Raw genomic sequence first — 27,913 nt, 5'->3', positions numbered from 1 at the left:
CAGTTCCTTCTGCCTGGAAAGCTCTCCCCAGATCTTCCACAGTTGACTCCCTGTCCCTCCAATGCTAGCTGAAGTGTTACCTTTTCAAATAGGACTTCTCTAGCCCCCTGCCCCTGCCACGGCTCTCTTTTATTCAGACCAGAGTATTTTTCAGGAGCTGAAATTCTCCGTGTACACTGTCTGTCCTCTGTGGGAAAGTAAGCTGCAACCCACCAGCTGTATCGCAAGCATCTACAACCATGCCAAGCAAACAGCAGATGATCAATAAATATTTGTTGTAAAACTGATAAAATATATTTTTCCTGTTGTCAAATATATACTTTGGTAATAACAATTATAAAATTGGACAGATCAGAAAAGCAGCACATGCCTGGTTTAGTCACAAACTAATAAAGGTCTTCTCACAAGGGTTAGAAACTTACTTCCATATATTAAGTTAGAGCCTTAAGTTTTTTTCTGTTGTTGTTGTTTTTTTTTTTTTTTGAGACAGAGTCTTGCTCTATCGATCAGGCTGGAGTGCGGTGGTGCAATCTCGGCTCACTGCAACTCTGCCTCCCGGGTTCAAGCGATTCTCATGCCTCAGCATCCAGAGTAGCTGGGATTACAGGTGCCCGCCACCACGCCTGGCTAGTTTTTGTGTTTGTAGTAGAGATGGGGTTTGACCATGTTGCCCAGGCTGGTCTCGAACTCCAGGGCTGAAGCGATCCACCTGCTTCGGCCTCCCAAAGTGCTGGGATTACAGGCGTGAGCCACCATGCCCAGCCAGAGCCTTAAGTTTTAAACACATTCTGTTGCGCAATATTTTAATGTGCTTTTGAACTTTTATGTTGATTTATTTTACTCATTCCACAAATAGGTATTGACTCTCTACTATGTGTCTGGTGCTGGGCCTGAGTGTGAACAAAACAGACATGATCCCTGCCCTCAGGGATCTTACAGACCATGGAGCAGCCAGATATTGAGCAAATAATCAGCCAACAAAAGAAATCTTAGTAATTACCAAAGGTGTTCTAAGTTCAGGATACTTAGATATGCCAAGAGAACAGATCCTAATTTAGTCTGAGGGCTTGGGTGGAGCCTGTCTGAGGAAACAGTGTTTCAGTTGAGAGGGTTAGTGGGGCTCACTTGGTAGAAGGGGTCCGCAACAGGAAGAGCTTGTGCAAAACCCTAAAGGGACAGCGGGGTGAGGGGTATTCAGCAAACCTCTGGAATTTAAAGAATGCCACTGTGGCTGGATTACAGAGGGTGGGGGTGGCAAAAGATGGAACTGGAAAAGGACTGATACACGGATGCCACATTGAGAATTTCTAAATCTTACTCTAAGAACAACGAGAATCAAGGAGATTAAAGCAAGACCTGCTTTATGATTTTAAATAGTCACTGTGACAATGCTGTGGGGACTGAGCAGAAGTGCCACGAGGGTCCATTATGCCAGCACTGTGGGCTGGTATGTGGGCAAGAGCCAGAGGAGGAAGATACTTCAGAGGCAGAATCAACAGGACTTGGTAATGGACTCAACGTGGAGGGTGGGGGAAAGCATGTGACCAAGATCACATCAGGATTTTGGCCTGCCAGCTGGGTGGATGAAGGTGCTTTCCTGGAGAGCAGGACCAAATGTGGAAGAAAAGAGGAAGAGTTTTAAGACATTCATTTCCGCGATGCCCAGGAGACTTTAATGGCAACTAGAATATGTGGACTTGATGTTCAGAAGTGTCTGGACTAGAGATAGATAATTGAGAGTCACTGGCATAAAGATATTTTAGGTGCATGAGAATAAACAAGATTACCTAAAGTGGGTGTGTATTGAAAAGAGAAGAGTGTTCGAGAGCAAGCCTTGGGCATATTCATTATTCACATGTCTACTAGAGACAAAGACAAAATACACTGTGAAGTAGTGGCAACAGATGTAAGAGGAAAAAAAAGGGCATCCTCGAATACAAGAGAAAAATGTCAAGAGGGAGACCAGGCACTATGAGGAACAACGTGACAAAGACAAGAGTGGTGTAATACTCGTGTTTGCATAGCTTTAGGCACAGTGCTTTGGACAAAGCAGATATTCAATAACGTATCCGTTGAGTTTAACCTGAATGTTTATCAGTTTGTGCTTAGGTACTTGTATTTTATTAGGGAAAAGAAATACAAATAATTATGTTTCAAGGCCCAGTTTATAAATACAAAGAGAGGTATAAAGAGTGCTACTGGAACTCAAAGGAGGAAAGGATTACTTATGGCTTGGGGATGAGGGTGGAACTCCTGGAGAAGGCTACCTGAACTGGATTTTAAAGGTGTTGTAATATGAATTAAGAGCAATGAGCTCATTCACAGTATATCACAAAAACATTTCAGTTTTAATATTAAACTATTATCATATCAAAAGAGCCACAGCAATCAGTAGCTCATTCTACATGTATTTCTATTTAGAACAGCATTTTCAAGTGCTTTTTGCCAAAAAGACAGCAACACTTTTATCTTTTGAAAAAAAAAATCAGTCCAAAAATTGATAGCACTCAAATATCTGAGCTGAAACCTGTCTTTACCTTTGAAAATAGTTTGTTACAACAGCTACAAATAAAATAAAATACCTAGGAATTAACTAAAGAAGTGAAAGATTTCTACAATGAAAACTATAAAACAAGCTTGCCCAACTCACGATGGCTTTGAATGCAGCCCAACACAAATTCATAAACTTTCTTAAAACATTATGAGGATTTTTACTTTTTTTCTTTTTTTTAGCTTACCAGCTGTTGTTAGTACTAGTGTATTTTATGTGTGGTCCAAGACAATTCTTCTTTAAATGTGGCCCAGGGAAGCCAAAAGATTGAACAACCCTGCTATAAAACATTGATTAAAGAAGTTGAAGAGGACACACAAAAAAAGGTAAGATAGACCATGTTCATGGATTGGAAGAATCAATATTATTAAAATGTCCATACTACCCCCAAGTAATCTACAGATTCAATGCAATCCCTATCAAAATCCTTTCACAGATACAGAAAAAACAATCCTAAGATTTATACAGAACCAAAAAAGACCCAGAATATCCTGAGCAAAAATAGCAAAACTGAATCACATTACCTGACTTCAAATTTTAAAGCAAACTAAATATGGCATAAGAAGGACTTCATACTTCTATAATTGAGACCTTGTGGATGAACTGTAACCTAGCTTAATAGTCAGACAAAATTGAAAACCTAACTTAATAGTATACACCTGTAACAATAACTGAGTGTTGGCCAATCCCAGTGGCCATACTTCAACCACTCATAGACCACTGAATGTTCCAACTGTGTTCAAATAAGGCAAACGCCAAGCTGTAACCGATCTCGCTGTTTCTGTACCTCACTTCCAATTCCTGTACATCACTGTACGTTTTCTGTCTATAAATTTGTTCTGACCACAAGGCACCCCTGGAGTCTCTGTGAGTCTGCCGTGATTCTGGGGGCTGCCCGATTCACGAATCTTTCATTGCTCAATTAAACTCCTTTAAATTTAATTCGGCTGAAGTTTTTCTTTTTTCAAAATTATACAACAGAGGTATAGTAACCAAAACAGCACACAACTGGCATAAAGACAGACACATTGACATAGAAAACCAGCAAACAAATCCATAAATGTACAGTGAACTCATTTTTGACAATGGTGCCAAGAACATATACTGGGGAAAGGACAGTCCCTTCAATAAATGGTGCTGGGAAAACTAAATATCCATATGCAGAAGAATGAATCTAGACCCCTCTCTCTCATATACAAAAATCAAGTGAAAACAGTTGATTAAAACAAGGATGATATTGAACCCATTTAGAAATAATGAATTAAAACAATTACTATATCTCTCTGACATAAAATAGAAGTCTTAAAATCACTTGGATTACATGAGATAAATATTACACAAAAAATCATTTGGATTATGATGATAGGTCAATTTAAATTTTTTTAAAAATTGTTTAAGACATTCTTTATCTTGAAGAGATATTAGTGCTGCCATGTTCACTGTAGCATGATTCACAATAGCCAAGATATAGAAATACTCTAAATGTCCATTGACAGATGAATGGATTAAAACAACATAGTGTGTATACACAATGGAATATTATTCAGCCTTTAAAAGAAGGAAAGTCTGCAATATGTGACAATATGAATGAACCTTGAGGACATTGTGCCAAGTGAAACAAGATAGTCACAGAGGGACAAATACTGTATGATTCCACTTATATAAAGTATCTAAAATAGGCTCATAGAAGCAAAATGGTGGTTGCCAGGTGCTGAGGTGTACAGAAAAGGCAGAGTTGCTACAGGAAATAAAGTTTCAGTTATGCAACATGAAAATTAGTCTAGAATTCTGCTGTGCAACATTGTTTTTACAGTTGAATATATTATACACTTAAAAATTCTGTTAAGAGGGCAGATCTCATGTTAAGTGTTATTACAAAAGAAATGGAAATTCAAAAAAATCTAAAATTGACTTGACAAAGTTGGACTCTCCTCTGTTTAGGTGATGATATGAGTGAAATTTTATTCTATGTTGGGTGACAATCACATAGGAAGCTAACCTGTGCTTTCTTTGTCCCCCACATTATTTAGTTTACCTAAAGTTGGCTATACGCTACTGGTTTTGTACTGGGGAGTCTTCTTAATGGACAACCTGAATGATTCTTAGCTCCCAAATACCGAGATGGCATTTTATGAACTATCAAAAAGTTTGCTCCCATAAGTGAAATGAATATTTCCAAGCAGACATTATTTCTAGTTGTTTTGGTTTTATTGTGTGGTGTTAATTAGTAGTTCAACAACCTTTCTTCTTTGGAACCACTTGGCATCATTCTAGCTACTGGAGGATCACTGTTTTCACTCTTCTGTTCTCTAACCCAGCCTCAAATGTAGGACACAGAATGTAAAAACTAATGTCCTTAGATCCCAACTAGAAGATTAAGCTAATGCTGACCTAGAAGCTTAGCACAATGTAGACTCTACTAGGAAGCAATAATGAGAGCTAAGTTCATAAGTGCTTTTAACGTATTCCAGGCACTGTGCTAAATACAAATACACATTTTCAATCCTCAAACTACACTACTAGATACAGTTTTCATTCTCATTTTATTGGTAAAGAACCTGGGACCTAAAGAGGAAAGGTAAGTAGCCTGCTAAAGGTTACCCTGTTATCATAGTCTATCTAGAACCCAGGAGAACTTCTAAAAATACAATTTAAAAAGTTTTATTAATGGCATGATAATACATGTAAAAAGAAAGACAAACTAGAATTGTAGCAAAATGACCTAAATAAAATCTGTGACCCTTATTCTGCCTTAGAAACTTCATTATTCCTATATCCCACTGGAAATGAAGACATGAAAAGCCCACAATCCCCAGTGTGTGTGTTTTCTCTCACATCACTGAACTTAACTACAGCTGTAGCTAACCACCTAATTTTATTTCTGTGGAGCCAAATCTCACAACTCAGAGTGCTAAATTGGAAGCAAGAGCCCACGATTTCTGCACATTTCCCACTGTCTACACTAACTACGCTAAAGCAACTGATATTTTACATTGATTTCAGTTATTTCTGAAAACCAGGAAGATACTGTGATTAAACATGATAAGTAGGACTGAAAATCCAGAGCTTCTTACCACTTGTTATAATCCTAGTGTCATAGGTTTTATTTTAAAAGAAGGGGAAAGAAGATGACAAAGAAGGAAAAGTAAACTCTGGAAACCTGTAGACCTTAGAAAGATCACAAGACAGACAGGTTTCAAAAGTTTGCCCTAAAAGTGAATCTTGCAACATTAAAGTTCTAACGAGCAAAATGGTATTTTACTAATGACTGCCTTCCCTTTTCACCATTTTCTCCATTGTCTTGCAGGGAGCTCCTTAAGCAAGCCAATAAAGGGCAACTGTCAACTTGCTCCTTCTGGAAATCCCTCTCTTGACTACCACTTCCACCTTACCGAAAATCCTCAACACCTACTTCATCTCTGAAGCCACCTTTAAAGAAAACAAGAAGTCAACTCCAGATAGATAGTCAAAGAATTCAGAATAAAACATTGTTTAACTTTCATAAAGCACAGAGGAAAGCAGAATCCCAGATGCTGCTAGAACCATGTATGATGGCTAATAAATGGAACTGGCCATCAGAAACGAGATGGCTAAACACAATTATTTTTTTTAAATCTTTTGTTTAACAATAATAAAAAGGAAATAAAACAAAAGCCAATGAGAAAAATTACATAAAACATTTAAGAAAATACTATCTCAAGATACAAATAACAGATAAATATTAATATATGGAAGGTCAATGCTAGATCTCCACAAATAATTAAACCAGTAAGGCTGGGCGCAGTGGCTCACGCCTATAATCCCAGCACTTTGGGAGGCGGAGGTGGGTGGATCACCTGAGTTCAGGAGTTCGAGACCAGCCTGGCCAACATGGTGAAACCCTGTCTCTACTAAAAAATACAAAAATTAGCCGGGCGTGGTGGCAGGTGCCTTAATCCCAGCTATTTGGGAGGCAGAGGCAGGACAATCGTTTGAACCCAGGAGGCAGAGGTTGCAGTGAGCCGAGATCAAGCCATTGCACTCAAACCTAAGGGACAAGAGCGAGACTTCTCTCAAAAAAAAAAATAAAAATAAAAAAAATAAGGTTTAAAAAGAAAAAAAAAAACACAGTAAATTACCACATGAGCCAACAATTCTGCTTCAAGGCATATACCCAAGAGAAATAGAAACCTATGTCCACACAAACACTTGTACATGTAAGTTCACAGCAGCATTATCCATAATAGCCAAAAAGTGGCAAAAAAAACAATTATCTGCCAACTGATAACTGGATAAATAAAATACGGCTGGATGCAACGGATCACGCCTATAATCCCAGCACTTTGAGAGGCCGAGGTGGATGGATTGCTTGAGGTCAGGAGTTCGAGACCAGCCTGAGCAACATAGCAAAACGCTGTCTTTACTAAAAATACAAAAATTAGCTGGGTGTGGTGGCATGCACCTGTAATCCCAGCTACTTGGGAGGCTGAGACAGGACAATCACTTGAACCCAGGAGGCAGAGGTTGCAGTGAGCCAAGATCGCACCATTGCACTCCAGCCTGGGCGACTGAGAGAAACTCTGTCTCAAAAAAAAAATAAAATAAAACTTTATTCATATAATGGAATATTATTTGGCAGTACAGGGGATGAAGTTCTAATACATGCCACAACATGAACGAACCTTGAAAACATATGCCAAGTGAAAGAAGCCAGTCACAAATGATCACACAGTATACGATGCCATTTATATGGAATGTCTGTAACAGGCACATCGGGAAAGACAGGAAACAGTGGTTGTTCAGGGCTCAGAGGATGGAGGAGGGAGGTGTGGGGAATGGGGAGAACTGCTAATGGGCACAAGGTTCCCTCTGGGGGCAGGGCAAAAATGTCCTACATTTAGATTGCAATAATGGGCATGTAACTATGAATGTACTAAAATCCATTAAAATGTACATTTTAAATGGGTGAATTGTATGGTTTCTTAATAAAGCTGTTAAATTAAAAAAAAATAAACTAGCAAATGGAAATACACATGGTAAAACATCATTTAAAAATCTACTAATAAAGACAAAACAGAAAAGCATTATGTCATTACATACCAATTAAACTAGCAAACATTAAACACAAATAATAAACATATGGTCAAATGGTTTCCCATTTCAGATGCGCATCCACAACCTTTCCAGTGGTGTGTCAGGCCGACACGCTCTTCTGTCTTCATTCCATCACCTGGATTAACTCTCTTCCTTTCTCTATTGAGGCCACATTTGACTTCAAATTGTTTCTGGAAGATCCCACACCTTCTCCTGTGTCAAAACCTGTATGTACGCTGATTCTCCCCCACTTGACTAATTTCTTCATCACTGCTGTCCAGTCTTTGCTCAAATTTTGCCTTCTCAGTGAGACTTCTTCTGAACACCTATTCAGAACTGCAACCAAACTGGGTGTGGTGGTGTGTACCTGTAGTCCCAGCTACTCGGGAGGCTGAGGCAGGATGATCACTTAAGCCCAGAGGTTTGAGTCCAAGCTAGACAACACTGCTGTCTCTTAAACAAAAAACCAAAACAATAACAAAAATCCTGCAACCTGCTCTCCTTCATTCCCTATGTCCTATGCTGTAGCACTCATTCCTCGTTGAATCAATTTTTAAAAACATGAATAAAAGCTGAATTTATCAAAGTGCTTTCTCTGGGCCGTGCATGGTGACTCATGCTTGTAATCCCAGCACTTTAGGAGGCCAAGGCGGGTGGATCACTTGAGGTCGGGAGTTCAAGATCAGCCTGGCCAACATGGTGAAACACTGTCTCTACTAAAAATATGAAAATTAGCTGAGTGTGGTGGTGCACGCCTGTAATCCCAGCTACTCAGGAGGCTGAGGCACAAGAATCACCTGAACACAGGAGGCGGAGGTTGTGATGAGCTGAGATCGTGCCACTGCATTCCAGCCTGGGTGACAGAGTGACGCTCTGTCTCAAAAAAAAAAAAAAAGCTTTCACTGTATCTGTTGGAATAATTAATAATTTCCCTTCACTCTGTTAGTACAGTGAATAATTTTCAAATCCTAAATTGTATATTCCTAGGATAAGCCCACCTTAGCTATTATATATAATTTTAAAATGTTGCTGTATTTAGTTTACAACGTTTTGTTTTGGAATTTTGCTTCTTTGCTTATGAATATGGTTGGCTTATATTTTGTTCATACAATCTTGTCACAATTTGATGTCAAAGTTGTGCTAGACTAATCTTGAGCGTTTCTCTGCAATTTCACTCATGGTAACAGGGCCATTCAGATTTTTTCTATCATCTCGAATCAGTTTTGGTTAATAATATTTCAATACGAATTCAGTCATTTCACTTCAAAATTCAAATGTAACAGTATAAATTTTCTCACGTCTCTTTATTTCTTAAGCATGTTTTCATTCCCTATACTTTTTTATTTGTTCATTTTCTCTTCTTACTTTTGAGTCAATCCTGAGAGATGTGTCAATTTTATTATTCTTTTAAAAAACCAAAATTTGCTTTTGTTGATCCTATTATAGCCATGTTTTCTATTACTTTTTTTTTTTTTAGATGGAGTTTTACTCTTGGCAGTTGCCCAGGCTGGGTGCGATGGCACAATCTTGGCTCACTGCAACCTCTGCCTCCCAGGTTCAAGCGATTCTCCTGCCTCAGCCTCCCGAATAGCTGGGATTACAGGTATGTGCCACTGAGCCCAGCTGATTTTTGTATTTTTAGTAGAGACGGGGTTTCACCATGTTGGTCAGGCCGGTCTCGAACTCCCGACCTCAAGTGATCCATCTACTTTGGCCTCCCAAAGTGCTGGGATTACAGGTGTGAGCCACCGTGCTCAGCTGATAATTTTTGATTTTAATTTTATTTATCTTCTTCTACTGGCTTTGGCTTATTCTGTTCTTAGGTTGACTACATTGCTCATTAATTTTAAGACTTTCTTCTTTTCTAGTACAAGCATTTAAAGCTTTAAGTTTTTCTCCAACATTCATTCTATACTATTAACTAAACTACAGACTTTTTTGAATTTCCCCAGATTTTTCACTAACGTCCTTTTTTATTCAGGTCCAGCCTAGGTACCGTAGTGAGACCCTGCCACTCTTAAAAAAACAATAGGAGGCTGGGTGTGGTGGCTCACGCTTCTAATCCCAATTTAATTTGAGAGGCCGAGGAAGGAAGATTGCCTGAACCCAGGGGTTTGAGATTAGCTTAGGCAATGCAGCAAAACCCCATCTCTACAAAAAATACAAAATTTACCAGGTTGTGATGGAGTGCACCTGTAGTCTCAGCTTCTCAGGAAGCTGAGGTGGGAGGATTGCTTGAGCCCAGGAGGTGGAGGTTACAGTGAGCTGGATTGAGCCGCTGCACTCCAGCCTTGGGGAAAGAGCGAGACTCTGTCTCAAAACAACAACAAAAACCCACCAGGAAACCACTTTATTCAGTAGTTAAGTCTCCTTAGTTGCCCCCAGTCTGTGACAGTTCCTCACTTTCTTGTCTTTAATGACCTATTCATTTCTGAAGAGCACTAGTCAGATGTTTTATAAAGTGTACTCCTATTTGGGTTTGCCTGATACTCTCTCATAATTAGATTGAGATGACGGATGCTGGAAAAGAATACCAGAGCGGTGACATGCCCTTCTCATCCAATAATGTATGAGTATATGCTCTCCACATGACTTATCCCTGGTGATGGAAACATTCATCAACTGGTTCCAGTGGGATCTGCCAGGTTTCTATAGTATAAATCACCTGTTTTTCCTTTCCATACTCTATTTGTCAGGAGGTACTCACTGGATCCAGCCCAAATTCAAGAAGAAAGAGGTACCAAAATTAGCAGACATGTTCAAACCACCAGGGTCAAGTAATACAAAGTTGAGGGGAGATGCTTTGAAGCAATGCAAATATCCTCTTTTTCAAAGTTTTACTCACTAATTTTAGCAAAGAACATTCATATATGTTTGACCCATTATTTAGAAGTGTATTACTCTAGAGTTCCAAATTATGTAGCTTCCAGGTTTCTTAGAAGTACAACATAGACACTGAAAGTAAAAAAACTTTAAGCGTAGCAACTCAGTGAGTGTCCTCGAAGTAGAAACAGCCAGGTAATGGCCAACAGCTGAAGAAACAACACATTATCAGAATCCTAGAAGCCATTCTTGTGCCCTCCAAATTACTAAACCTTCCCTTTTCCCTAAAAGTAACCATTATCTCAACGTTTAGGCCTGTAAATAGTTTTGTCTTTTCTGAACTTAATATAAGTGGACTCATACAGTGTGTACTCTTCTGTGTCTAGCTTCAGCCACTCAACACTGTGCTGCTGCATGCAGTTGTGTACGTTGATTTGCATTGCTAGATGAGCTTCTACTGCATGACCATACACAATACATTCATCCATTAGGCTACAGACACATACTTCCAGACATAGGCTACACACTACAAACACTCTATTCTAGGGTGGAGCTGCATGGTAGCAGGTGTGCATGCACACGTTCAGCTTTATTAGGAAAGGCCAGTTTCCCACCAGCAGTAAAGAGTTCCAGCTGCCCCACATCCTTAACGATGCTTCATATTGTTCGTCTTTTGGATTTTAGCTTTTCTGAAAGGTGGGAAACAGCTTTGTTGTTATTTTTTGAATGAATTTCTAACAAATTCACTACAGAGAATGTGGTCTAACCAATACTTTGAAATATATTGAAACAAGTCTAATGGCCCAAATATGGTCAGTTTTCCTGAATGTGCTAAATGTGCTTGAAAAATATTTTTGCTTCCCATTTTTCCCCACCCCAATATAGCATAAGCTCCATGTTGTATACATTAATTAAATAAAGCTTGTCAACCACGTGTATTTACCTATTCTATACTAATTTTTAAATCTGCTTGATCTATCAAATACCAAAAGTTATATTGCAATCTCTCACTATGATTGTGGATTTTCTGCCAATTTTTGCTTTATATATTTTGGGGCCCACATTTTAACGGACACATTACAGATTCATGGTCCTTTTTCTTCAGTAAAGCATTTTGCCATAAAATCTATCACTTCTGACATTAACAAAGCTTTATTTACTTATCTATTTGTGTATACCAGCTTTTTTCTGTTAGGATTTGATTGGTATATCTTTTTCTTCCCGTCCTTTTAACTTTTCTCTATCTTTGTTGTTAGGTGTCTCTTTAAGTATCATATAGGTAGATTTTCTTTCCAAATCCAGTCTTTTAATCATTGTATTTTTAACTAGAACATTTAATCCAATTACACTTAATTCTAATTATTGACACACTGAGATTTACGTTTATCATCTTATATTAGACTCATTTGCCCTGTATTTTTTATTCTTTTGTCTCCTTTCCTGCTTTCTTTAGTAATATAGTGAACAACTGATGCCATACATTACTCTCAAATTTTGTCTGAAAATGTCTTTATTTCACCCATATGCATGAAAGATGTTTTGCTGTGTATAACATTCTGGTTAATGGTTATTTTCTCATAGAACACTGAAGGTATAAGAAAACACGATTGGTATGAAAAAATAAGCTATTACTTGCTAATTTTGGACCTTTGCAAACAATTCCCCACCAGCTTTGATTTTTAATTCATTACATGATTAATTTGTAGAACTTCTACTTAGTTTCTGTATTTTCTTGATAATTTTCATGGTATCTTCCCTACTTATATTTCCAATCTCTTTTTGTATTTCTTAAAAACATGTTAAGCATGGATATTTTGTATTTTCTCTAATTTCTCAAAAATCTGAAGCATCTGAAGATCAAATTCTAATGTCTGTTCTTTTTATCCTGCCAGTTCTTTGTTCTCTGTACATCTGTGATTTGGGCTATGCGTTCATACTTTCCTACTGAAAGCACTAGTTGAAGGTGTATTACTCTGGAGAAGACGTGCATCTGCAAGTGACTGGAGGCACAACCATCTGTCACTGCTTCAACTGTCACAGCTAAGTGTTTAGCTTGGGCTTTTTCAGACCATCCAGGTAAATGTGAATTCAGGGGTATCTGATGGTGATAAATCCAACGGTCCCAATGTTTTTTTTCCTCCTTTATCTACCTAGCATTGTTGCCCTAGATAGGCAACCTTTCTTGCTGTCTTCAACAAGTAGTAGTGGTGGTGGTGGTGGTGGGAGGTATGCTAGGGTGGTTGGGCTGGCTGAATTTAATTCTAGTATTCTTACACTGAAGGTTCAGTGACTGTCTGAGTCCCCACTTGATGCAGGTGGGGTCTGTCACCATGAGACCAAGAAAGGGACACAGTAGAAGGGAATATGCACCTAGCTTATCAAATTTCCTCAGGGCAAAGCCAGCTTTAGTGTTCTGCTTACTATTCTGAGTTCTGAACCTGGTGTACAGTCTCTATGAAATCCTTCTTTCTACCTTATCCAGACTTGTATTTATCTTCATTTATATTACCTTCACAATTTTTAGTTCTCACTAGAAGGAGACATACAGTGTGGACATATTGTCCACTGAATGATTGGATAAAAAAAGTCCCCTAATGTTGGCTTTTTGGTGCTTTCTCTCTTCTCTTCTTCTGAAATCCTGACAAAGCCTGATTTGGTGTTTTTTGTTTGTTTGTTTTCTAGCTTTTAAATATTGCAGAGCTATTCTATTGTACCCATTTTAAAATTTTCATTAATTATTGTCTTTATCTCTATTTCTCCGTCTTCTTTCAGTTTAGTCTGTTCCTTAAGATTTTTAATGCAAAGCTTAGTTATTATTAGTATTCTTCTTTAAGCCTATATAAATTCCCTACTAAAAACTGCTTTAGTTGCAGCCTACGAAATTTATATGTATTTTTATGACCATTTAATTCTAACTATTTCTATATTTCTATTTAATTTTGTTAACCCATGCATTATACTGAAAGTATGTGTAAAAGTTTCCTGTAGACCAAGGCAGGTGGATTGCTTGAGCCCTGGAGTTCGTGACCAGCCTGGGCAACATGGCAAAATCCTGTCTCTACATAAAATACAAAAATTAGCCAGGCATGGTAGTATACCACCTGTGGTCTCAGTTACTAGGGAGGCTGAGGCAGGAGGATCATCTGAGTCTGGGAGGCTGAGGCTGCAGCGAGCCGTGATTCCACCACTGCACTCAGCCTGAATGACAGAGCCGAGACCCTGTATCAAAAAAAAAAAAAAAGAAAAGAAAAGTTTCACAGAAGAGTTCTGCATTTTTCGGCTTTTTGTTACTGACTTCTAACTTAGCTGGCATCCAGGCTAGACAGTATGCTCATAATCCATTGTATTAATTTTTTAAGGGCAGCTTTATGACTAGCATGTGGTTAATTTTTATGAGTAATGGAAAGAAATCTGCATTCAATATTTGGTGGGCTCCACACACAACCATTAGACCAAGCTTATTAACTTAGTTGTTCAAATCTCCCCACCCCAATACAGCATAAGCTCCATGAGAGCAGTTACTTTTGTTTGTTTTGTTTATGCTACATCTCACTGCCTAGAATAGTGTCTGAAATGTATCTGTTCTCTGCTACATCACTTGTGTAAAACAGTGTCTGGCATATATGAAGCACTAAATAAATAACTGCTTAATGAATGAACGACTAAAGGCTTCTCATCCTGTTAGTTATTGCATTTGATTTTTAAAATGTCTTACCAGCAGGTTGGCTTTGTCTGCTACTCCTCCATTGTTTTCTCGATCTTTTCTTTAAATGTTTTGTGACTAATTTAAATGAGCTCATGATTGGACTTTTCACGTTTAAATTACTGGTCCATCTGGAATTACTTTGATACAAAAAGTAAGGTACGGACTCACCTTTATTTTCTTTTCACCTTTATTTAATTTCTTTTAACATGGGCAAAGAGATATCCTTACACATTCACTGAATAATCCAGTTTTATTCTAATCATAAAAAGTGCTACTTTCATTATATTTTAAATTCAACAAGATGTTTCTGCCTATTTGTGGATGTTCAGTTCCACTGATCTTCCTATTTTTGTGTCACTATCACACTGTTGTAATTACTGGTAATGTATGTATTTTAAATACAGTAAGATAAGAACTTACACAGAAGTTCAATTTTATTGCCAATTCAGTTGCAATAAACACTCATGCATTTAGAGTATGGTCTGTAAATACAACATTTTACAAAAAGAATTAGAGTTTCTTGAATAAATGTCTGATTCCAGGTCTAGTGCAAAAAAAAGTCAAAAACATCTTTTCAGGCCAGAGTAAAAGAAAACTTTCAGAATACTAGGATCAAAGGTATGAGGAGTCAACATAAAGAGGTTCCTCTATCACAAGATAGAAAAATTTGTGGATCAATAAGCATAATAATTACAATAACCTAAAACATGTCAGTTATGTTTAAATCTGTGAGCACAAATTGATACTTTAAAACCTAAACAAATAGGCCAGGTGCAGTGGCTCACACTTGTAATCCCAGCACTTTGAGAGGCTGAGGCAGGCAGATCACTTGAGGTCAGGAGTTTGAGACCAGCCTGGCCAACACGGTGAAACCTCATCTCTACTAAACATACAAAAATTAGCTAGGCGTGGTGGCACATGTCTGTAATCTCAGCTACTCGGGAGGCTAAGGCACAAGAATCGCTTGAGCCCAGGAGGTAGGGGTTGCAGTGAGCTGAGATGGCGCCAGTGCACTCCATCCTGGGTGACAGAGCGAGACTCCATCTCAAAAAATAAACAACAAAACAAAAACAAAAACAAAAAAACTAAAGAAAAACCTCAACTCTGGTGGTTATCTCTGGCAGGTGCTAGACAGAGATATGGCACAGTTTATCATTTCATCTATCTTTCCAATATGAGCTGAGGATCAGTAAATAACAAACAGAAGTGGTGATGCAGGGGGAAAGTTTCTCTTTATAGAGGTATTCCAACAAATAAATAAAATAAATAAATAAGGAATGGTATACTTAGACTATAATATTTTTGCAATCCCTAATGAAATAACAAATCTAGACGATCATAAATTACTACAATAAAAAAGAGACATGCACTTCATGATGGATATATACAGCACAACCCATGATGAATGTCCCCGCCCCCAAAAAACTAGATCTCATAATCCTCTACATCTAATCAATAATTTACAGGAATTATAGGAACAAAGGAATTTAAGTACACCATGGGGATGTAAGATACAAAAATCAAGATAGCGAGGAATTCTACAAATGACCTAGTTTTGTTTTGTTTTGTTTTAAGTTACAAAGAAAAGAGGGCGATTAAAATTAGACTTCAGCTGGGTGCGGTGGCACACACCTGTAATCCCAGCACTTTGGGAGGCCGAGGTGGGTGGATAGCCTGAGGTCAGGAGTTCGAGACCAGCCTGGCCAACATGGCTAAATCCTGTCTCTACTAAAAACACAAAAATTAGCTGGGCATGGTGGCAGGTGCCTATAGTCCCAGCTACTCAGGAGGCTGAGGCAGGAGAATCACTTGAACCCAGGAGGCAGACGTTGCAGTGAGCCGAGATTACCGCACTGCACTTCAGCCTGGGTAAGACTCCTAGGTAAGACGAGGTGAGACTCTGTCTCAAAAAAAGACAAGAAATAAAAAATAAAATAAAATTAGACTTCAGAAATATATTTACCAATTGCAATATATAGACCATATTTACACCCTGATTCAAACAAGCCAATAGAAAAACAAATGAGAAACATAAATATTGATAAGGCATTTGGACAGCAATAAAGAATTCTAGTTAACTTTTCAAAAATAATAATGGCATTGTAGTTACTTTCTTCTTAGCTTTAAAAATACATGCTGAAATGTTTACAGGTGAATGATACACTATTTCAAGTTGTCATCAAAATAATTCAGAGGGTAGGGTGAAAGTAAAAGATAAAATGGATGAGACGTGACGGAAATACGGGAGAAAATTATACTATTCTCTCTACTCATGTATATTGTTTAGTATTTCCCATAATAAAGTTTAGTCATGTGTCACTTCATCAGGTTACATTCTTAGAAATACGATGTTGGGCAATTCTGCTATCACGTGAATATCACAGAGTACACTTACACAGAACCAGATAGCACAGCCTGCTACACACCTAGGCCACTTGGCATAGCCTATTGTCTTAGGCTACAAACCTGTACAGCATGTTACTGTACTGAAAACTGTAGGCAACTGTAACATAATTGTAAGCATTTGTGTATCTAAACATATCAAAAGATAGAAAGGGCATAGCAAAAACATGGCATCATAATCTCATGGGACTACCATCATATATATGTGGTTTGTCATTGACTGCAGTGTCATTTATTTGGCATGTAACTATATTTTTATTATTTTATTTTTTGAGACAGCATCTCACTCTGTCTCCCAGGCTGAAGTACAGTGGCACAATCTCAGCTCATTGCAACCTTTGCCTCCCAGGTTCAAGTGATTCTCGTGCCTCAGCCTCCTGAGTAGCTGGGACTACAGGTATGTGCACCACCACATGCGACTAATTTTTGTATTTTTATTAACAGTAGAGATGGGTTTTCACCACGTTGCCCAGTCTGGTCTCAAACCCCTGGCCTCAAGTGATCTGCCCGCCTCAGCCTCCCAAAGTGCTAGGAGTGAGCCACCACGCCTGGCCACATAAATATATTTTTATATGTAAGGTAAATTTGTTCTAGTAACATGTCCAGATGATATTCTGAAAATTTCTCTCTTGTTCCCCCTCCTACACCCCCAAATTAGGATTTTGATATTGCATCCTTATATTGTTTCTATTTTTTAAAATATCTGTCTTTCATTTATTAAAATTTGTTTATATCCTTCAAAAATGTTTTATAATTTTCTCTAGATAGGACCACTATATTTCTTGATAAAAGTTAATTCTAGATATTTTATGATTTGGGTTTGCTATTGTGAATATGATTTTTTTATTTTATATATTACGAATGGCTATCATAGATATGTTAGAAGATTTTACATATATTATATATAAAATACATATAGATTCTATTTATTAGTTCTAATAATTATTCATCTGAATCTTTTCCTCCCACATAGAAAATGGTATTTTAACCATATTTATTTATAATAAATGACACAAATTTTAAATGTACAATATGATGAGTTTAGACAAGTATATACAATCATGTACCACCAGGACAACAACAAAATATTTCCTCATGCCTCTTTATAGTCTATCCCTACCTGGCCCCTAGCAACCACTAAACTTTCACTGTTTTTGAAATTCATCCATGTTGTATCAGTAACCTATTCCTTTTAAATTACATTTGATGGATATATCACAATTTGTTTATCCATTTATCTATTGATAGATATTTAGGCTGGTTCCCAGTTTAGGCTAATAAGCATAAAGCTCTCATAAATATTTACACTGAATTCATTGTATGGGTATATGCTTTCATTTATATTGGGTAAATACCTGTAAGTGGGATTGCTAGATAGTATGTTAAATATGTTTAACTTTGTAAGAAATCGCTAACCCGCTTTCCAAAAGGGTTGTACCATTTTGCATTCCCATAGCAATGTATGAGACTTCCATTTGCTAATGGCTTCCCATTAAGCACTGCTGTAGCTATACCCAATAAATGTTTATACAGTGTATTTTCCCTTTTGTTTAGTTCAAAACATTTTTAAATGTTCCTCATGAGCTCTCTTCTGTGGCCAATGAATTATTGTGAAGTATGCTAATAATTTCCAAGTATTTGACAATTTTTCCAGATATATTTCTGTTTATGATGTCTAGTTTAATTCCACTGTAGTTATACTCTGTATGAATTTGAGTCCCCTTAAATGTACTGAGACTTCTTTTCATATTCTAGAGTAAGGATTACTTTTGTGATGTTCCGTGTGCACTTCTGCTGTTTTTAAATGGTATGTTCTATTTTATAAATGTTAATTGGATCAAGTTGGTCTGTTATTGTTTACATCTTCGACAGCATTGCTGATTATCTGACTACACATTCTATCATGTCCAACTATAATTAGAGATTTGTCCTTCACCTTGCAGTTGTATTGGTCTTTATTCCAGGTATTTGAAGCTCTGTCAGCATGTGCATACATCTTTAAGATTCTTATGTCCTTTGATGAACTGATCCATTTATAATTATAAAATCTCTAGTAATAGTCCTTGTTCTGAAGTTTAGTTTGTCTGATATTAATATGACAACTGCAACATTCTTTGGATTTGTATTTTCATGATATATCTTCTTGAATATTTTAATTAACCTATCTAGGCCTTTATATTTAAAGTAGGTCTGTTGCAGCTATCATGAAATTGGGTCTTGTTTTAACCATTCTGATAATCTTTGCCTTTTAATTGGAGCATTTAGGCCATTTATTAATACATTTAGTATATTAGCTTTCTTACTGTCATATTTTCTTCCTCTATTCTTGCCTTCTTTTGGGTTAACTAAATTTTTTCTAATGGTTCCATTTTATCTCCTTTATTGGCTTAAAAGTGTTACCTTTTTTTTTTTTTCTTTTTGAGACGGAGTCTCGCTCTGTTGCCCAGGCTGGGGTGCAGTGGCACGATGTTGGCTCACTGCAAGCTCCGCCTCCCGGGTTCACGCCATCCTCCTGGCTCAGCCTCCCGAGTAGCTGGGACTACAGGCGCCCGCCACCACGCCCAGCTAATTTTTTGTATTTTTAGTAGAGACGGCGTTTCACTGTGTTAGCCAGGATGGTCTTGATCTCCTCACCTTGTGATCCGCCCGCCTTGGCCTCCCAAAGTGCTGGAATTACAGGCGTGAGCCACCACGCCCGGCCATTTTTTTTTTTTTTTTTAAGTGGATACTCTAGGGCAGGAATCAGCAAATGACAGCTCATCTTGTGGCCTGATTTTTGTTTTTGTTTTATGGCCCACAAGTTAATAAAGGTTTGCAAATGTTTAACTATTATCCAAGAAAAGTAGAAAAAAAGAGCAAAAATCTGCACCAGAGACTGCACATGGCCTGCTATATGAGTTTTCTGATGCTGCAGGACAAACTACCACAGACTTAGCAGCTTAAAATTAATTACAATTATTTAATAGCTCACTAGGTTCTCTGGGCTCTCTGGTCAAATTATCACAAAGCTGAAATCAGGGTGTTAGCCAGGCTGAGTTGTCATCTGGGGCTTTGCAGAAAAATCCACTCCAAACTTCATTCTCACTTTTGGCAGCATTCAGTTCCTTGTGGCTCTAGGACTGAGACTTGTATTCCTTGCTGGCTATCAGTCAAGGTTGCTCTCAGTTTCTTCCCATGTTGGCCTCTCCCTCTGTAATCCAGCAATGGTACATTTAAACCCTCTTATGCTTTGACATCTAATGTCCTCCCCTACAATCAGCCAGAGAAACTGTCTTTAAAGGGCTTGTGTGTTACCTCCAGTTCCCCAGGATAATTTCTCTACCACCCAGGATAATTTCTCTATCTTAAAGTTAACTCTGCCATATTAAATAATGAATCATATTCAGCCTGGAAATTATGAAAGGCATGTATACTAGGAAAGGTGGGGGAGGGGAAAACCTTGGAGGACTGGAAAATATTTTAGAATTCTGCTTACTATACCTGCAACATCTAAAATATTTACTATTCGGATCTTTATAGAAAAAGTTTGTTCTAGTGTATAAAATGTGCAGTCTACTTCCAATAAAAGTCACTACTTTATGAATAGTCAAAGTGCCTTATGACAGCATCCTTCCGTTCTCCCCCATTCTGTGATGTCTTATATTTTGCTTTTAAATATTTTATAAACCTCACAACCTATTTTATTATCTTTGTTTAAATAGGCATTTTTAAAGAGACTTCAAATTATTTAAAAAGTCTTGTATTTGAATATGTATCATCTCTAACATTTTTCATTATTTTATTTAGATCCAAATTTCCATGTGGTATCATTTTCCCTCTGCTTGAAGAAATTACCTTTAACATCTAATATATTACAGCTCTGCAGGCACTCAGTTCTCTTGTTTGTCTGAAAAATTATTTTATTCTTTATTTTTGTGGTAAAATATAAATGTTAAGACTTACCATTTAAGTATACAATCATGTGGTATTAAGTGCAACCATTATCACTGGTCATTTCCTGAAATTTTTCATTGTTCTAAACTGAAACTCTGTCCCTATTAAACAGTAACTCCCCTTTCTCTTCTTCCTCAGCCCCTGGTAACCACTGTTCTATTTTCTGTGTCTATGAAATTGCTTATTCTAGGTACCTTATATAAGATGAATCATATTTGTTCTTTTGGGTCTGGCTTATTTCACTTAACATAATGTTTTCAAGGTTCATCCATGTTGTAGCATGTACCAGAATTTCATTATGTTTTAAAGCTTAATAATATTGCATTATATGTATATGCCATATTTTGTTGACATTTACCTGTGATGGACATATAGGTTGTAGGTATGTAATAGTTAATTTTATGTGTCAATTTGGAGGATATTTTTGGATAAGATTAATTTTTAAACTGGTGAACTCTGAGTATACAGATTGCCCTCCATAATGTGAGTATACCTCATCCAATCAGTTGAAGCCCTGATCAGAATAAAAAAACTGACCTCTCTAACCTAGTAGGAATTCAACAGACTGCCTTTGGACTTCATCTGCACTGCCAGCTTTCCTGGGTCTCCGCCTGCCAGCCTTCAGACTTCATCTGCACCATCAGCTTTCCTGGGTCTCCAGGCTGCTGGTCTTTGGACTGGAACTGTACTGGCTCTCCTGTGCCTCCAGTTTGTCAGCCCATGCCGCAAATCTGGACTCGCCAGTTTCCATAATTGTGTCAGCCAATTCTTTATAACAAATATCTTCCTAGATTAGAAGATATGTATCAAAATCTATATAGATATGTATCAAAAAGTTAAATTTAGAATTACCTTGTGATCGAACAATTCCACTTCTGGATATATACCCCAAAGAACCGAAAGCAGAGACTCAAACAGATACTTATATACCAATGTCCAACCTGTGTTAGTCAGTTGTTTTTTTTTTTTTTAAGTAATAGCTTTCCTAATAGGTGTGAAGTGATATCTCCTTGTAATTTTGATTTGCATTTCCCTAATGACTAGTGATGTTTATCATCTTTTCATATGTTTATTGGCCATTTGTATATCTTTGCAGAAATGTCTATTGAAGTCTCTTGCCCATTTTTATACTGGCTGTTTTGCCTTCAATTTAAAAGATATTTTCACTAGGTATAGAAATCTAGGTTGACAGTTTTTCTTTTAGTATTGGTACTCTTAAAATACCACTCCACTATCTTATAGTTTGTATTATTTCTGATGAGGAGTCTGTTGTAATTCTTATCTTTATTCCACTGTACATAATGCCTTTTTCTATGGCTACTTTTAAGATTTTCTCTTTACCATTGATTTCTAGCAATATGATTAGGATGTGCTTTGGTATGATCTTTTTTTTTCATTCTGCCTTGGGTTTGTTGAATTTCCTATATTGATGGATTAATAATTTCAGTTTCTGCAAATAATTGTTGTGATTTCCTCCCCTGCTGTTTCTAGGGAACTTTAATTACACATGTCTAACTATCTGATATTGAACCACAGGACACTGATATGCTGATAAATTTTTACCAGACTTTGTTTTCTCTGTGTAATTCATTTTCGGTAGTTTCTATTCCTATGTCTTTAACTTCACTGATCTTTTATTTGGTAATGTATAATCAGCTGTTACTCCCATATAGTTATTTTATTTCTGATATTGTATTTTTAATCTGTAGAAGTTCCATTTTGTTTTTTTTAATATATTTTTTCTCCCCATTTTCACATTTTCCTTTATATTCTTGAGCATATGCATAACATGTTTTAACATGTTTGTCTGCTAATTAAATTGTACCTGTCATTTCTTCTTTTTGTTGTGGATCATATTTTCTTGCTTCTTTGCATACCTGATCATTCTTAACAGCTTTATTGATGTATAACTAGCATATAATAAAGTGAATATGTTTAAACTACATACATAAGTGTTGACACATGTATATACACATGTAACTGTCAATACACTTTTAGAATATACCTAACACTCCCAAAGGTTTCCTGATGCCCTCTTGGTAAGCCCTCTTTTGTCCCTCCACACTACTCTCATCCCCAACACACATGAAAAATTCTGACTAGATACTGCCCATTGTGAATTTTACATTCTTGGTGCTGGATTTTACTGTATTATCTTAAAGGATCCTGGACTTTGTTCTGGCACACAAATAAATTATTTTAAATCAATTTGATCCTTTCAATGTTTGCTTTCAATTTTTGTTAGAATAAGTCCAGTGCAGCCCTAGCCTCAGACTAATTTGGTCCCACTACTATGGCATTACCCTTCTGATGTTTCTGTTCAAGGTTCTATGTCTGTATGCTGGCTGATGGAAACACAAACTATTATTCCCAGCCCTATGTGAGCTCTGAGAACTGTCCTATCACTTTCTTTCTCCAGCCTCATGGTATTGTGTACCATGGCTACTCAATCAGTATTCAGTCAAAGATTTGAGGAGACCCTACTAGAAATCTCTAGACTGGCACTTGCCTGCTCTTGCTCTCTTCTATCTCTGTAGCTCCCTTCTCTCCGGTATTTCCTATATATTCTAGCCACTTCTCCGCCAATGAACTTTTCTCTTCTGTCTCATCAACTCATGCACACCACTAGACTATGTTTGGGTCCTTCTCCTCATACTGCAAACAGTGCAATCCCAGGGCTCACTTCATCTGTTTCCTTTCAGTTAAGAATTACAGTCTTCTACTGTTACCTGAAGCCTGAAAACAGCTGTTTCCTAGATTTTTGTCCAGTTCTCTAATCACCTGCTGTTAGAGGGCAATTCTTGTAGTAGTTAATCTTTCATGGACAGAAACAGAAGTAAGCTGGATCTTTTAAAATATATCCACATGATTTTGACAGCCTGAATTTTAGGCAAAATGTCTTCTTGTTGAGCCTATTTCACCAATATCACCTTCTCTCTAAAGACACATCTAAAATTGTCATCCAGCTGACGACTCTTGAATCACACAATTTTATTCCCTTACATCTTGCAGGAGCTAAAATTCTGATGCCTTCATTAAGTAGAAGCTGAGAGTATTATGTCTACCACCCTCAGCTCTAGAAATAAATGTGCACCCGAGGCTGCTGAAGATTGCAAAACGTATGTACAATAAATAGCTATTTCATACTTTCACTGTCATGGCGTCAGCAGGTTGTTTCAAAATTCAATGTGAACATGTTAGGTCAATGTATTTATTGCGTACATGTCAAAGAAAAGTACCAAAATATAAGGAAGTGTTGGTTTGAATGTATTCATTATATCTTTATCTCATAACATTCCACAAAGCTTAGCCCCTATGACCTTCAAAATATGAGCAAATGAGCTTTGTAGGCTTTATAGAATCACTTAAAATAGATCATTTATGAGTGATATTTTCCTGTCAATCCTGTTTGCTCAGATTATATATTCTCTAACAGGAAAAATTAATTGCTTTTAATATTGTAAAATGCCACAAGCATTATGGATATAAGGGTATTTAAGAATTAGGATGTATATAGATTGACATGGTAGCTTAGCTAGGTGAAGAGAAACTAAATAACTCCTCCTCAACAACACAGTGCCAGTGAATGATTTCTTTTTTAAAATACATATTTAGCCTGCAGTTTCATACCTTCAAAGCTAGAAAAGGAGGCCAAACTCATAGAAAGACAGCGAGAGAAATAAAACATTATAAAATCAATAGATGTGATTAAGTATTAAAGTTCACTCTACTCAAATTCTGGTATGCTTTTGAAAGAAGACACTACTGTGCTATACATTTTAATTATTTCAAGTTACTAGCATGTCATATTAGATAACACCAGTTCTTGTATTAAAGAGAATCTCTCATTTTCTTTCTGTCTTGCTTTTTTTTTTCTTGCGAATGTAAGTCATCTCATTCCTAATTTCACTCAAAATTCACTAAGACTGTTGCACTATTTTCTAACCCAACACTAACTATAATAGTCCTCCCTTATCCACAGTTTCATTTTCTGCAGTTTAGGTTGCCTGCAGTCAACTGCGGTCCAAAAATAGATGACTATGATACAATAAGATATTTTGAGAGAGAGAGAGAGACCACGTCCACATAACTTTTATTAAAGTATAATGCGATGACTGTTCAATTTTATTATTAGTCATTGTTGTAATCCCTTACTATGTCTAATTTATAAGTTAAACTTTATCACAGGTATGGCTGTATAGGAGAAAACAGTATACAATGGGTTCAGTACTATCTGGGGCTTCAGGCATCCACTGGGGGGCCTGGACCATATGCCCTATGAATAAGGGGGAGCTACTGTACAATACAAATTCATTTCCAAATATCCTAAGAATAACCTTATCTACAGTTTGGTGTTGCAAGTTAGCATCATTCTCTTTCAACACCCTAAAAGAAAGCAAAGTCACAGCTGAAAGAACTTGAAATGTAAGCTAAATTGTAAACATAGTATGAGAATAAGGATATCTCTCATGTCTAGTCAAGAGAAAATATTTGCGGCAATTTACATTCTCCAAAGGCATATTTCTTTTTTTTTTTTTGAGACGGAGTTTCGCTCTTGTTGCCCAGGCTGGTGCAATCTCGGCTCACCGCAACCTCCGCCTCCCACGTTCAAGAGATTCTCCTGCCTCAGCCTCCCTAGTAGCTGGGATTACGGGCATGTGCCACCACGCCTGGCTAATTTTGTATTTTTAGTAGAGACGGGGTTTCTCCATGTTGGTCAGGCTGGTCTCGAACCCCCGACCTCAGGTGATCCGCCCACCTCGGCCTCCCAAAGTGCTGGGATTACAGGCATGAGCCACCGTGCCTGGCCAGCATATTTCTTTTTATTTGAAGAACACTGATAAGATTTTTGCTGTGTGAGATAATTAGCTAAAGTGTCCTATTTTGATGTGCACATTACTACTTTACTCACAGTTACAAACTGAACCTTAAATTTGACTGCCATTCTTTTAAATCTGTCTCCAAGATTACAAATAGCTAAGACTGTGGATGACTTTTCTAAGCTCATCACCACTGCTAAAACAAATTCAAAGTGAGTCTATATTAACAATGTGTGAGCAGTACATACTTGAGAACAAAAGATAGTATACTGTTATTAATAACAGTGCCCCCTAGCCAGCTATGCGTTTGGAATGCGGTGCAAATAGTTTAACCAAAGGGGTCTTTGTTCTTCACTCTCACAAAAATAAAAGTTGTATTAAAGCACATGCAATGGGTACTCAATACACTTCTCAAATACATTAGTATTTCTAAAGACTTTCTTTTACATTTCTAACACTCTATTTAAGCTTAACAATAGTAAAAATTTAATAAAAATTAGCCAAAAACTTTCTCCACAAAATTTTCACCAAATTTCACCTATTTATCAACTTCAGTATTGTGTGTTTTTTTTTTAACGGCAATTGAATCTAAAGTTTAATTTGCATGAGACAGTTTATATTTTAACCCAAGGTGACTATGGTCTAAGATCTATTATAAATAATAAATTTTGCAGTAAAAACGTTTATATTCTTCTTCCTTAAAAAATGGCTATTGAGATTTTCTCAAGCAATTAAACACCAGCTTTAAAATATCTTAATAAAAAGCACTAATGCATTCATTTTACCATTCTGACAAATAAAAATAAGGTATCGGGAAGTACTGTTATCCCATTTGACCAAAGAGGAAACAAGCCCAATGTTTATCAGTACCTATGTCCATAATATAACATGAAACATATTTTAGACAGGTGCTTCTAAATACATGATTCCCAAATACCTGACCTACTAGTACTAATTCAGTAAAACAACTGAGGTACACCTGCTAATATTGTTGCAACAAAACATTAAAGCATAAAACTAGTGTTTGGCCATGCTTTAAAAATTGTTATTGTGACCAGAAATGCAGGCAAGTCTTCCAAAACACCAAAGTGATGAGTTAATTTATTCAAGAGTTACTACTCCTACGGCATTAATTTGTGAAAGGGATTTTTAACAGAGTACGCAAACCAAGAAGGGCCAGATTATCAAAATCTAACAGACTCTGCCAAGTTACCCATCCACTTCTGAATGGCTGGGCCATTCCTAAAGTGCTACCTGGTCAAAACGGACACAGATACCAAACAGCACATCATCTGTGCCCAAGTGTTCAAACACAGCTCAAAATATCACAACAGCAACACAGTCCGTGAGGACCAATCTGCTATGGCAGCATTTCTAAAAAGGCATTCACAGTGCCAGGAAGTATTAAACAAGCACCTAGGCACTAATGAAAGGGATGAAGCCAGTGTCATTTCTGATCTTTTATTATAGTTATTTATGAATATCTTGTCTTCTTTTTGTGAGAGAAGCACCTTCTTGAAGAGGGCGTCTCTCTCCGACTCATCTTTGTGGTCACAAGGTGATAAATATTATATGTTATATATAATATAGGCCTCTGATATTAAGAGCGAACTAAACCTGGCATAGAAGAAGCTTAATCTAAGAGATTCCGCTACATTAGAAGACAATTCTGGGGAATGTGACCACTTGGGATTTCCTGTGCTACCCGACTGGGATGAGTCTCCACTTCCTTCTAAATGGTTAGTTTTATGAGATATCCTAACATATTTTTGTTTCTAAATACCTCCCTCAGTTTGCATATTTCTTAGCGGATCTAAGTGTACAGATTAACAGCTTATTGTGGTTATTCCATTTACAGTGTGTCTTGCAAGGATAAGAACTATGAAAAGGGTGAAAATTTCAGAGGGAAGTAATAATAACTTGCTGAGAAGTGCACAGCTCGAGTACTGGAGTTTATTGAGAGTAAGTTTTGACAAAAATGTCTTCATTTCCTTTTTTGTAAGATAAGGTATCTAGCCTAGTAGATCACAGAAACAAACATATAGACACGGTACAGAGATACAGTACCAAGGCATTTGACAAACCATTGCAAGAACAGAGAATTATGGATGGACTAAGTAAAGGGTCCAGGACACCCTGGAGTGGTATTTATTGTACAGTGACACAGAATGATGACTTCATAATAAAGAAATCCAAACTAAAGAGATTTGCTTCCAGTAAGTGTAGACAAACCTTTTTCATACTCTTTTTCTAAAAAGAAATAGAAAAATTGTGAGAAAACAAACACATACATCTATTTGAGGACATTCGAGGACTAAGGCAGCAAGAACTTGTGTTAAAGATCCAAAAGAGGCTGGGCGCGGTGGCTTACGCCTGTAATCCCAGCACTTTGGGAGGCTGAGGTGGGCAGATCACGAGGTCAGGTGTTCGAAACCAGCCTGGCCAACATGGCGAAACCCCATCTCTACTAAAAATACAAAAAATTAGCCGGGCGTGGTGGCAGGCGCCTGTAGTCCCAGCTACTTGGAAAGCTGAGGCAGGAGAATCCCCTGAACCCAGGAGGCGGAGCTTGCAGTGAATTGAGATAGCGCCACTGTACTCCAG

The 27,913-nt window shown here is 37.3% G+C and overlaps 1 protein-coding gene across 2 annotated transcripts in view; it reads right to left on the bottom strand.

Annotated features, from left to right (window-relative positions):
- The window catches only part of WWC2 (WW and C2 domain containing 2), a 220,652-nt gene that overhangs the window by 80,034 nt on the left and 112,705 nt on the right, over positions 1-27,913 (bottom strand). The gene's annotated exons all lie outside the window — the stretch shown is intronic.

This window comes from Gorilla gorilla, chromosome 3 (assembly GCF_029281585.2).
Source record: "Gorilla gorilla gorilla isolate KB3781 chromosome 3, NHGRI_mGorGor1-v2.1_pri, whole genome shotgun sequence".
Classification (NCBI taxonomy): Eukaryota; Metazoa; Chordata; class Mammalia; order Primates; family Hominidae; genus Gorilla; species Gorilla gorilla.
Note: the sequence above shows the minus strand (reverse complement) of the source record. Positions and strands in the feature narration are given on the sequence as shown.